We start from the raw sequence: 14967 nt of genomic DNA, 5'->3' as shown, positions 1-14967 counted from the left end.
GATTCTCGTCGGCAGGAACTGGGAAGCTGGATGATACAAAATACAGGCGAATCCTAGAGGAAAACCTGCTTGAGTCAGACAATTATCAAAAATTGGGTCAAAAATCTACATCAGGGAAAATGACCAGAAGAATAAGGCCAAAGCCACACTGGAATGGTTTCAAAAGAAGAAAGTTAATGCTCACTAGTGGCTCAGTCAAAGCCCTGATTTGAATCCGATAGGAAATTTATGGTGAGACTTGAAAACTGCAGTCTATCAACGATCTCCAAACACGCTCTTCCTTTCAGTCGTGAGGGCGTAGTAATATTACGAACAATCCCACTAGTCGTTCGTCAAATAGTAGCTCAAAAGTTGGCCGTGGGTGGAGATGACTATCTGTTTTCCCTCTAGTCTTACACTACTAAATTAGGGACGGCTAGCATAGATAGCCCTCCAGCAGCTTTGTGCGAAATTCAAAAACCAAACAAAGATTCAATGTCAAAATTAGCATAAAGTATATTACTATCAAATTTCAATTGTTAAGCTTCGTGACAACACTCAAAAACTATCTTTTAAACTGTATTCATTTGTAGTGGATTTCTCTTGAACGACATACATATACTACCAAATGAAGTCAAACAAAAAAGCGTAAATCCGCAAATATCTAAATTTAGCGCAAATTATATCTTAAAGTTCAAAACTGTAACTTAAAAAAACATTAATATACACTAAATAATTATAATATATTGTTGCAGTACTAGAATTTCTGGGATTTTATTTTTATTGCTTTTAGAAGGTCGAATTACCTGCTCCACAACCTTCACCTACATCAACGATATCTCAGTCTCTACACAAAGCTGAGCGACTGACATTCACATTCACCTTTAGTTAATTTAAATAAATATTTCAAGAACTGAAAATCGAACGCCATCTGTTAACAACACTTGCTATTTGCATTAACCTGTGTCTGTTATCGCGGGTGTAAAATCCTCTACTCAGAACGATATATTACAGTAACATCACATTATCTGCTGCATCCTGCCTTATAGCCAATTTCAGAGGAAGCAACAAAGGATGTGGTGAGTCAATCCGAGCTGTGTGACAACTTTCCTACTCAGCTGAATAATAATAAATATATATATAAACGTTCACAGAAGCTTAAAATAAACAAAAGTTAATAACAAATATCGAAAAACCAAACAAAACATAACACAAACAAGGAACAAATAAATATAACAGTAACACTACAACCAAAATATTCAATAATAATTCGAGGAGTACCAGGCATATACAATTAATCACAACAAGTAAAGGAAATACAGAGATGAAAACCAAATGCACCTATAATAAGCATACTCCGACACATATTTCATACGCCTATAACGCTAGTGACATACTGGATCAATACTTGTGTTAGTATAGGTCAAAAATTTGTAAATTTTCAAGTAGGTCAAGATATTAACAGTGATCATTTACCAGTCTGGTGTATCTTCAATCTCACCCCACACAAGGAAATCAAAAGAAAAATAAATTTATCAACAAAAAAGGAACTTGAACTGAATGTAAAAAAAATAAAAAATCTTAGACACAATTCTACCGAAAGAAAGATTAAACAACGTCGCGAACGCATCCGAAATAGATGCCTATTGTCAAACAATCACGAGTGCTTGAAAAGCACAGAAACCCATACAATACCAAAACTAAAATAGTCAATTACAACACAACCATGGCAACCTCATACAGAAATAATAGAAATGATAAAAGACAGAAGGAAGCTACGAAGACAGTTCATACAAGTAGAAAGTCCAGCTCTAGAAACAAAATAAGAAATGAAGTCTGACAACTAAAACAAGACAGCTGGGAAAATTTTGTTCACAACTTAACGACGAAACTGACTTAAAGCAGGTCCGGCATGGCCAGGTGGGTTAAGGCGTTCGACTCGAAATCCGAGGATCGCGGGTTCAAATCCTTGTTGCACCAAACATGTTCGCCCTTTCAGCCGTTGGGGCGTTATAATGTGACGCTCAATCTCATTATTAGTTAGTAAAAGAGGAGCCCAAGGGTTGACTGTGGGTGGTAATGACTAGCTGTTTTTCCTCTAGTCTTACACCGCTAAATTAGGGATGGCAATCGCAGATAGCCCTCGAGTAGCTTTGCGCGAAATTCAAACCAAACCAAAGATTTTTAATATGCAAATCAACAAACCAAGTAACAAACAAAGCCAATAAGATGATTTTGGTTTAATAGAGGAGAATCCCTTGGACCTCTTCCTTCTATCTGTATTGCTGTTTTGTTTACTGATGAATGTTCATAATGATGCTACATGAGGGTCGGACAAGCCACACTTGCTCCGACCCCTTTCAGCGGAAATGTTTATGTAGGTATCCTAATTAACGTTCTTGTGTTGTGTATATCGTCTCTAATGTTCGGTGTTGGAACATCTTTCACTTAAACGCAAAGCTCAGTATGTACAGACAACACATCTCATCAGTTCTGGACTAACACAAAAACACTTTAAATGTAAAATCCCTTTCTGAAATGTTATTATATTAATCCCAAACTTGTATTGGTTTTATTATCTAGTAACAGGTGGCCTTATTAGATGTCTATTTCTGAAATATATATTAACAGGAGCAGGTAATTAGGCCTACTTTCACCATGTATGTAGTAGCGATCAAATTCTTATAGTAGATCATTCTTACCAATAATTTACAGACTTTTCCAAGATTCTATCTTCTATGGTTTGTATATTTGCGTATTCGTGTATAAATCTCCACGATGTACTGCAAAGAACTTTATATGCTGCAGTTCTCTACTGACTGTATTTTATTTATGTGTTTGCGTACTATATTTAACCATGCTGGGAATGCACATTTTATGATTCGTCTTATAGATGTTTATTATATTGTCTTGTGAAGTTCTTTTGTTTTTACCGGTTACACTTCTTGCATAATTTGTGGGTTTCCAAATTTTTGCAAGTTTATTATTTCTGTATTTAACCCACGCTAGCTTCGTATCATAGGTTAAACCTTGGAATTTTGCCGAAGTCGTGACTCATGTATCACAAAATACATAGTTGTGGTATACTGGTAAAAGACGGTCTTAGATCTTAGACAAGCTGCTTTTATAGGGCGTTTGTGTATTTGTTTTATTTGTTTTGAATTGAACTTCGCGCAAAGCTACACGAGGGCTATACGCGCTAGCTGTCTTTAATTCAGCTGTATAAGACTAGAGGGAAGACAACTAACTAGTCATCACTGCCCACCGCCAACTCTTGGGTTACTCTTCTACCAATAAATAGTGGGATTGGGCGATACAATTTTCGGTGTGATGGAGATTCTCAGATTACCAGTCGAGTGCCTTAACCACTGGTCGTGCCGGACGAAGGGTGTTTGTGAAGTTAAATATTCAATTACTTAGCTTTATCTTCAGTTTTCTGTGTTGGATCATTGTGTAATAGAATGTATGTTTCAGAATGAATATTTTCGATTACGATTCACAGATGGAAGTGGTCGTGATAACAAATGTCCCTATTCACATTACTTTTTTGGTAATAAACTGTGCTTTTTTTAGGCAAATTAGCGCATTTACATCTTCAGGCATGAGATCGTTTTCATAAGTGAAATATTTTTGTTTGTTTTTAGTAGTTTCATAAACCTTTTTCTATAGTTGTATAACAGCAAGAAGAATGAAATTTAAAGTTCTGAAATCAGGTTTTATATTTTTAGTAATGGACTGATATTGGGAAGTTTGAATATTGTCATATTTAGGTACCAATGTTGATATGATTGAAGATCTAGAGTGCATTATTTTATTGCAAACATCGTAATGGAAATATTAGCTGCGTTTCGTATACCAGGTTGGCTATTAACGTGTGATCTTTCAATAAATAGATCATTCAGTCATCAAAGTTTATGACTTTTCAGTTGTTTTAAAGTAATCCTCATACTAGTACGTCTATTGATCAAATATTGTCGGAATTAGGAAGTTTGAATCACATTGTTGAAGATAGTAAAAGTATTATTAAAATACTTGCGATCGTAGAGTGGTTTAAGCCTTTCTGGTCGATTTTTCAGCCATTATTTTGGATGAAAACGTAAAAAAAGATTGGAAAGGGTTAGTGTTAGTTATGAATCCATGGCAATTTCGTCCACCATTTAGACTCTTTTAGTGGCAAAGCTACCTAATTTAAGAAAAATGATATCAGAGTATTCATTTCATTGTAAATGTCATTGCAAATCAAATCAACACTGAAAACTATGGTCTCTTATCTTCTGATGGTGTATTTATATTCAATTATTTTATGCCAAAACTAACACATTGTACACAATTGTTAAACTTCAATTCAATTTCATAAGAAAACTCTAAACTGCCTTTCTTGGCTTATTTATTTGCAGTGAACTTCGTCAAACATTTAACCAAAAACTTGCCAGTCATGGTTGTAAGATCCAATGTCACATTTTATGGGTCACTTTTCTTTTTTAATCTTTGATAATTAGCCGTAAAAAGTTTACTGGCCATAAATGTTCCTGATAATTGTTTTATATGAATATCTGAAACTACTGTCACCCATGCCCTGTGAGCATGGGAGGGTCATTTGGCCCCTCACTTAGGAGAAAACCATACATTCTAGGAGAGAGATTGAAGAAAAAAGAGGGGGAGAAAAGAAAGAAATGAAAAAAAAACGAGAGGAAAAAGGAAAAACAAATGAAAGAAAATAAGGAAGGAATAAGGGAAAAATATGGATCGAATAGAAATACAGAAAAAATCACCGTAAGAGTAATAAGATTAAAATTTGCCTTTTGTTTTTTCTTCACTCATTTCCTTACCGTCGGAGGGTGAGCACATCTATGTCAATAAACAATTGAACAGTGGATCAAGAGAAATAATGTTATAACCAATGTAATTCCGTATCAATTTTTTTCTTTTACGTCTCGTTATGGTTGAATAGCGAATATATAAATATTTTTTTCTGTTTTCTTTTTAATATTTACAAAATAAATATACAAAAAATATATAAACAGCATAAAGTTTTCTGTTTTTATAACTAATATTCATATTCTGATAAAGTTTTTTAGAAGAAAAATAATTTTAAAAAAATGTTTGTATTTTAATTAGATAATAAAGAATATTTTGTTATTAATTGTATTGTTAAATGTTTATTTTGATCTAAAATGTATTTATATTTTGTGAATATGTTAATACTATTTGAAACATTAATTTTTGGCCTTTTTTACGTATCTTAGCCGGACCAGAGCATGGAGAATCAGGGGGGTCATTTGAATAATGAATATATGGAATAATTGTGTTTTTACTATTACACTAGTCACTTTCATTTCATCGATTTTTTCCCCCATTTTTGGATTAATCAGTTTTTACATTTTTCTATTCTAAGTCTTTTTCGTAATAAGTACAAAAGTGCTGGAAAAGACATGCAAGTGATTGTCACAAAGTCAAACGCTCAGAATTGAAAAACTCGTGGATAATGACTATAGAAACAGGTCTATTCAATGGTGTCACAGTGATATGTTAAAGACCGGTAGAAGTCCAAAGTTCTCTGAAATCGTAATAAAATCGCAAAAAAAGATATCAAAGTTTTTGTCCCTCTCTATCTACATCATCTCTCTCACGATGTAATTCAAAACTAATAAACTGTCAGTTGAAGTAGAAACTAATTCAAACTCTCAAGAAATCATTTTGACTAACCCAGTTTTGACAAAAGTCGAAAGCACTGTTTCAAAAGAGACACGTGATTTTCAGGAAGAAACTCTTTCGGAAGCGGTAAAACCTCTTATACTAAATTCTGATTCATCCAGTAACGATTCAAGAGATGATCAAAATGAAACTATTCGGAAAGATCAGTCGGCAGAAAAAGTTAGTGATTTTGGATTTGCTGGTCCACAACAACTACAACTTTCCAAATTCACATCTTGGATTATCTACGGGATTCACCAATCATTTCAAGCTAAGTGGTATAAAGAATTCTCTTGGGTATCTTATCATCAAGGTTCTGATTATGCAACTTGCACCTACGGAGTAAAGATCTTCGATGGTTTAAGGAAAAGTTCACAGAGCTTGTTGGCCAACATAAACAATTGTTGAATTTGGATATTCAATATGAAATTTTGAATCTGATTGCGATGAACGTGAGAAAATTAATAGCCGATGAAGTAAAATCCAGTGGTTTTAATTTTGTAATTACAAATGAAACCATGAATATCAATCGCGAAGAGCAACTTTTCTCTGCCTTCGCTACGTTTCAGAAGTTGTCATTAAAGAAACGTTTTTAGGATTCTTCTTGGCGAAATCAATGAAAGCTCAAGCCCTTTTTGTATTGATTGCAAAAACTTAAGTGCAACAGGGTCTCGATCTTTTTTTGATAGTTGGCCAGGGATACAACGGTGCCAGTTACATGAAAGGTAAATATTCTAGGCTTCAAAGACTAATAAAAACTGTGACCCCCAAATCAATGTATGTCCATCGTTTTTGTCACTTGCTTAAACTTGCCGTTCAAAAAACCCTGAAGAAAACTCAATAATTGAGAAACACTCTAGGAACAATATAATCTATTTATTCTTTTGTCGAGGGAAGTTCCAAGCGTCACCAAATTTTTCAGGAAATTCAAAAACTTCGCGGAGAGAAACTCATTGTACTTCAGACTTAGAGTGAGAATTGCTGGGCCTTAAAACATGTCGCAGCGGCAGCCTTGAGGAGACGCATTTAAGATACAATTCTCGCCTTTCTTAAAATTGTTTCAAACGATCCCAGCACTTCCGTTATGGATAAAGACCTTTTGGTTTCAATCTGTGATTTAGAATTCGTCTTCACTCAAATAGTCTTGGAAAAAACTTTAAGTAAAACTTCATCTTTGTCATCTTATCTTCAATCAGAAAAAATGGATATCATTTTCTGCTGATGCGACAATCAATAACCTTAAATCATTAGAGACAAACGTAAATTTTTCGAAAATATGGAACGATTGTTTTGTTTGTTTGTTTGTTTTTTTAATTTCGCACAAAGCTACTGGAGGGCTATCTGTGCAAGCCGTCCCAAATTTAGTGGTGTAAGACTAGAGGGAAGGCAGCTAGTCATCACCATTCACCGCCAACTCTTAAGCTACTCTTTTACCAACGAATAGTGGGATTGACCGTCACATTATAACGCCCCCACGGCTGAAAGGGCGAGCATGTTTGGCGCGACGGGGATGCGAACCCGCGACTCTCAGATTACGAGTCGCACGCCTTAACACGCTTGGCCATGCGGGGCCAATATGGAACAAAGCCACATATTTGATGAAAGACATAAAGAAATAATTAAGGAAGAACAAGATATCAGTTTCAAAGAACTGACCATTCCTCGCCGCCGAATACTGACAAAACGTGCCTTAGAGGCTATATTTGCATCTGCTAGTGCAGATTTTGATAGTTCAACCTTTTATGAAAATGACGCCATTTTCTTTCCCTCTGTTCAAGTTTTTAAAGAGCAAATTCAATCTCGTTTAGATAAAAATTATCAAGATATTCTTTGCGGTCTCTCTTCTGTCATAATACAACCAGAGAAACAAGGTGCTACAGATGATGTATCATTACTTTATGACTTTTATGGACTGAATGAGATCAGTTATCTTCAGAAAGAAAGATAAAGAAAAACAAAATCCACTTTTGTCTTCTGGATGTAATTTGTCAAAATGGATTTATGAGAATGCCATCTCTCAACTCCTTTCAACTAATTCTCAGCTGGTGCAAATATTCAGCAATGTACAAGTCACATCTTGTTTTGGTGAAAGATAATTCTCTGCTTTACGTCGAATTAAAAGTTACTTACATTCTACTATTGGACAAAAAATACTGTCTTATGTCACTATTTTGAATATTAAGCGGGAAATAATAAATTTGGAGAACAAAATGAAAGAAGAATCGTGAAAACCTATTGCTTATTTAAATTTTATTTGGTTTTATGTTATATGCGTCAGAAAAGTAAAAACACTAGCTGCAATGAAAAAATTATGTTTATGGGGAAGTACAAATTTTCGTGTCAAATTTGGTGAAGATCCATCAATAGGGGCAAAGTAGTGGTAAAAACAATAAAAACACGTCAAAATACAAAACTAAAAATTTGTTAAGATAACCTTTCATTAATCACGAATTCACTTAATTTCCGTCCAGGATATGAGTATTCCACCTTGTATTAATAAGTATCGATTCAAGCATATTACTCAGTTTATTTTTGGGTTATGAACTTTGGTGTTTAAGTAAGTATCAAAATGTTTCAATCATTGTAAATTTAATAAAACAAAGAGAACCTATATCAGATGCCATATCAATACCATGATAATCAACTCGATACAAAATAGAAGGGATATTATTAACTTCTGAAGAAAACTATTTAGCAACAACGGAGACCTTTATGATCAAATTAAAACCAATGCAGTAGCAGTACAAAGAATAAAGAATCATCTTGAAAAGAAAAAGAAACCCAAACCTCCCATGATATGTGACAAGTGTTTTTTAGTGTTAACGAAGAATGTTGGGAAGTCTGTTAAATAATACAAGCCACAATGTTTTCTGAAGAAGGCGGATGCCAACACAATGATTGGTGTTTCCCAAAATATTTTATATATTTGTGTGTAATAGTTATGAAATTGAAAGGTTTATATTATAAATTCTAACGGAAATATTTATGCAAGCAAAACCTTTGTTCTGTCTTTGAATAAAAAATTGTTGTGAAATGCATTTATCTCTGCTGCTAGTTAAATCAGAACTGATCTTTGTGTCATGTAGCTGTAAATGATATCAACATGGAACATTTGAAAATTTCGTTTAATATATGCTAACATTGTTTCAAATACATGCTAGTTTCGAAACATTATAACATGAAACATTTGAAATAATAATAATTAGACTGAACTTGTTGTACCCAAACTCTAGCATTCAAGCGTACAATGAAAAATTCCATACATTTCACACTTTTACGTAGATATTAAAAGTATGTATGTGTGTGTGTTCTTATAGCCAAGCCACATTGGACTATTCGATGTGATCACCGATGGGAATCGAACTCCTGATTTTAGCGTTGTACATCCGTAGACTTACCACTGTCCCAGCGAGGTACATTAAAAGTAAAATGAAACATTTTTCATTATATATTGCTTGTACTCTATAATGAAACATCATACATTTTACACGTTGGTGTATCTTTAGGCCTAAGTCAATATAATAAATATTAAAAGTATAACTGAGTCGATTTTTCATTTGGAAGTTATTCTGAACAACCGCCACAGCTTAAACTTTTAACCAATAGCTGTTTGTTGGGCACGAAGTACGGAAGAATTGTATGCTAATTCAAATGTCCATAAGATATTGACAAATAGAATGTCGTGAACACACAGTGAATGCTTTGTATTACTATGTCAAGTGAAAAACCATGTTTACTGATGTTTAAAATCAATAACGTACAAAGGCTCTTGTTAAGTTAAAATACAGTGAACAATTTCTAATCTCTTGTCTTTGAATGTTATATGATCATGTATAGTTCGAACCTTTCAATATTAAGTATAATGTAAGTACATAGTGGTAATGTATCAGGTCATCCCTTAAATAGTATCCAATTTTAGGTTCAGAAAAAGAGAAAGGATTTCAAACGCTTTTAATGTTATTTAATCAGTAATGTATGTTCCATTAATATTAATTAATTCTTGCCAACAATTCACAAATTCTGAATGCCACTTCTATAAAATTCTTGGGGTTTGGATGAAAAGAATGTAGAGAAGGTAGTTTGACATCTTCGTGTGTTTCAAGCTCTTTTCTGTCAAGATATTTCTGCAAACTTCGGAATAGATGATAATCAGATGGGGCAAGGTCTGGAGAATAAAGAGGATGTGGAAGTTTTCCCAGTCTAACTCTTCAATCTTTGCAGATGTGATTTTTGCTGTATAGAGCCGTATATTATCCTGGTGTAACACCTTTACAAATGATCAAAGCAGGTCTCTTTTCTTTCAGTGTAACATTCAAGCGCTCTAACTGTTGACAACAGAAGTCTGATGTAATCGTTACGTTGAGTGGAAACAACTCAAAGTGGATCACACCAACAGTATCCCACCAAATGCTTAGCAAGACTTTCCTAGGATAGAGCTCCATTTTGGTCTGTGCTTTAGCCATTTTACCTGCATTGAGCCATTGTCTGCGGCGCTTTACATTTTCATAATATATTCATTTTTCACCATCTCCAGTCACTAACCTGTCCAAAAACGATGAGTTACCTTCACGAGAGTGCAGAGAAGTGCAAATGTCCGCTCTTGCTCTAATATCATCTTTTGTCAAAACATGGGGTACTCATTTTCCAAGTTTTGACACCTTTCCAAGCTGTTGCAGATGACGGTAAACTGTTGAATGGGTTGAATCAAGCTTCTGTGCTAGTTCTTCAACTGTTATAGCACAATCTTTATCAAGTGCAGCCAGCAGCAAGTCATCATTAAACTCAACAGAACAAACTGAACGTGGCGCTTCACTTAAGCTGTAGTCATCTGATCTGAACTTCTGAAACCACCTTGACATTTTATTTCATTGAGAGATTCCGCATCATAAACACTTTGAATGTTATGTGTAGTTTCTACTGCATTATTGCCTTTTTTAAACTCATAAAGCATTATATTCCTAACGTGCTACTCAGACACTTCATGAGGGTTTATTTGATTAATGATCTGAAAAAGTGGAGTTAGGTTAGTTTTATTTATTTTCTGAAGTTTTTATACACGTCCTTCTACATATTTTAGTCATTAAAGCCTCCTACAAAGACACAAATGATGATGCACTTTCTGTATTAAAGTTTCGGGCATTACTTATGTCCTGATATTATAATTGTATTGATCAACTTTTGTTTTGATAAAAAATTATCCACCATATTTCTCACCCTCTTCTTTTAGTATAACCATGAGTCAGATTAAGTATTCTATCTTCATATAAAAGTGCTATCTGTTTAACGAACACAAAACGTCAAAAGCTTTCTAAACCTTATGTTCTGCCCTATATATTTTCTAAACCCAAAGTGTATGAAGCTGGTGACTGGTCGTGAATAGCAAACACGCGACTCATCTCAGGAATGTGCATTTTTTAACGAGGAAAACCACATAGAAAAGAAATGTTTTTATATTTCTTTGATCTTTAAAGTATAGATAGCACTTCAGGTTAACCTGAAGATGACCTATGAAAATCGAAACGTTCTTCTCTGCTTTATTAGTAAACGTGTTAACACCCATACCAGCCGTTCTGAGATACACTTTTATTTCAAATGGGTTTCTCGTCATCAGGAATAAATGTTCGTTCTGTAGACTGACATATATATATGTAAAAGCTGTTAGTTTGGGTTGAGAAAATGTTTTATGCAGAGGAGCGAACAGCGTTTCGACCTTCTTCGGTCATCATCAGGTTAACTGACATACAATTGTTATCAGAAGACGTCTGTATTTCTCTGGAAATTGGTAGATTTATATGTTTAATTGAAAACTTCTTTATTAATTTAATGAAATATTAGGAAATCTCAAAACCTTTCACTAAAGAGTAGAACATGAATTCATACATTATTAGCATTTAGCAAAATGTGATAATTTGTTGTTGTTGTGTCCAGTTCAGTGTATCTGGGTTATCGGTAAATAAAGTATTTACTGATTTTTTGTCCAATAAAGAATATCTTAAATATCGATTAATAGACAATTTAGTTTTCTTGTGTCCAGTATTTACTGTTGTTATGTTCGTGCAGGATATCTTAGATATCAGTTGATAAAGTATTTACTGTTATGTTCGTGCAGGATATCTTAGGTATCAGTTGATAAAGTATTTGCTGTTGTTGTGTTCGTACAGGATATCTTAGATATCAGTTTACTAAGCTAATTTTTATTTTGTCTGTAACGGTCAGGCCAACATAAGCGAGAAATGTAATTTACAAAAACAGGGAATAAGGGATTAGCCTTCCCTGATATTGACTTAAAATATAAAGCGTTAAGGCTGTTGATGTAGCACGTTTTCAAAGACAGTACATTTTTAGCATCAAGAATATCTAATGTGTCATGCATTATGGACAATACACATTTTTAGCATGAAGGGTGTCTAAAATGGCTCTGTATTATGGACAATACATTTTGTAACATCAGTAGTGTTTAATGTAGCTCTGCATCATAGACAATACATGTTTTAACATTAAGGATGTTAATGTACTATGCATCATAGTTAATGCACTTGCCAAGGTTGTCTCACGTAGTGTTGCGTTATAGGCAATAATATTTTGAAACATTAAGGTTGTGTCATGTAGCATTGTATAATAGACAAAACACATTCGAAATATAAAACGTTAAGGCTGTCGAATGTAAAACTAAGCAGGACTATGTTTACGAATACGTTGTAATAAATTTAAAAAATAAACTTCAACTAAAATCACTGACATCTGAGAAATGTTATAAAAATAACATTTTTTGGGTTGTCATAGTTGGTTTCAAGATTGTAACAGAAGAAAGTTTCTTTGAAGTAACCTAGATATAAACTGCTTGTTAAGACAGCTCAGCAAGCAAGTATCGTTATTCAGAGCTTTACTGTTAACTTTGAAGTAACCTAGATATAAACTGCTTGTTAAGACAGCTCAGCAAGCAGGTGTCGTTATTCAGAGCTTTACTGTTAACTTCGAGTACAAATATTACCATGTGATATATACGATAATAAGGTAAAATATATTGAAAATTGTGCCATGAAATTTTTACTTTTATGTGGCTATCTTAGAATACACCGTATTAAAGATACAAATAAATGTAGACTGTGCTGTTAACCGGAAACTTATGTATTTCTTAGCTTGAGGTAAATGTAACTTGATAATTGAAAACATTTTATTGTTTGTTTGTTTGTTTGTTTTTAATTTCGCGCAAAGCTACACAAGCACTATCTGCGCTAACCATCTCTAATTTAGCAGTGTAAGACAAGAGGGAAGGCAGTCAGTCATCACCACCAACCGTCAACTCTTCGGCTAATCTTTTACCAAAGAATAGTGTTACATTAATTATTACAAAGAATGTTACATTATAACGCCCCCACGGATGAAAGGGTGAAAATGTTTGATGTGACGGGTATTCAAACCCGCGACCCTCAGATTACGAGTAGATATTTTATCGTTAAAATGATTTTTAATTAATAAGTTATTATTTAATTATTTAATACTAAATTCCTTATTCAGTAATCCTCCTAGCTTAAAAGCCCTAAGGCACTAAGTAAAGAATTCGTTGTGTAAAAAGTAAAATAGGCCTAGTAATAATTTCGTAATTCAAGTTTGATTAATTACAACCTTGCTTCGTCAGTTTAGGAAAAGCGTTAAGTATCATTTACTGTCATGGGTTTCAGATGATATAAAGTGAATGCACGGTTATCAAGGAATATTAGTCTGTTGGAAAATACACTTGGACAAGTAAGTTTAACAATCACAGTATCTAAGTTACAAATTACAGACTTTATTTTCAAAAGTGGTGTATTTCATATGACTTATCACTACACGTTTTCTTGTTTTGATTAACGTTTTTATGTTCGATAAGTTAATTGGTTTATTTTGGGAAGCAATTTTACTATTTGTGGCTTCACTTTTTATGTTGTTGTATATTTTATATTTCTGCTTCTGTTTTTCTCTAAGAAACAAATCCAGCCTAATGCAATGACAAAACGAACAACAGACTGGTCTTTACATTTCTTTTTCAATATTTTTATTTGCAATTTAATATGCAAATAAATACGTATAAACAGAAATATAGTTATTTACGAAACAGATATAGAAAATGACGAAGTTGTAGAAAGATTACTGTAAAAACGTGTACTCTTGATCAATTTGCTTCATTTATTCATTTACGTCTTTTAAAATAACAAAGGAGAGTTATGTTATACTTTAGACATTTGTGAATAGATGGCGCTACACCACCTTAATGGCGAGCAGCGTAATGTGTTTAGCACGAGAAAAAATTATGTATAAATAAACTAAAAAAAATTATAATGTTTTAAATATTAATTTCGTTTATTAACTACGTGAACTTATTAATAAAGATGAATATAATGGTAATGGGTAACAAAATATCATTGGTTTCCGTTGTTGTGAAAAGTTAATCTAAGAAGAACAAATAAGTCTGATGATTAAAGTGACTTGGTCACAAACTACAGTGTATATTATAACATTTGGTATGGTTTATTAGGTAATAAATAGTGTTCCGACCATTACTGTGTTTGTCGCAGTTCATAAGCGAACCTAATATGTCAATCTTTGTCTTGTGAAGATGGTATGTCATGATGTCCATCGAAACGTCTAGATAGTTTCCTTTAACCTTATACAAATAAAATGTTTGTTCATGTGGATATATTGGTGTCGTGATTTTATGTTTTATATTTATTGACAGTATGCACAATGAGGCAGTATATAATTACTTAGAAATCTCCCAATGGGTCAGTAGATTATGAACTTCCCAGCTAAAAATCAGGGTTTCGATTCTCAATGCTGAACAGAGTACAGAATAGATCATTATGTAACTCTGCATTAAGTAAAAAACAATTACTTTAGTATTTTGTGACTGTCAGTAACTCACACACAGAAGAAGAAGAAAAAAACTGATATCAATTCACTTATCGAGTACAGTTTAATGTAAATACGTGTTAGTGAAACTTTATTAGAGTAGTCTGAATTTACAAGGTATTTAGAGTCTACTAGGAAAAAAGAAATTTAGACCAGCTAAAATTAAATCCGAAGACACTCAGATTAGGCTTAACTAAGATAACTAGATAGCTAGATCAATTAAGGAGGATTTGAATTTTAACTAATAATTTATCATAAACATTTTAACTACATGTTAAAGTAATTTCCGTAACGTTAATTAAATTTCTAGTGAAAGATTTACATCCCAATACCTCCATGAATCCAAGGCTTTATCCCTATTTCAAAGACGTAACAGAATAAAAAAAACTAACACTTTTGTAGAAA

This window comes from Tachypleus tridentatus, chromosome 7, assembly GCF_004210375.1.
Source record: "Tachypleus tridentatus isolate NWPU-2018 chromosome 7, ASM421037v1, whole genome shotgun sequence".
Taxonomy (NCBI): Eukaryota; Metazoa; Arthropoda; class Merostomata; order Xiphosura; family Limulidae; genus Tachypleus; species Tachypleus tridentatus.
This window is presented reverse-complemented; position numbering follows the sequence as displayed.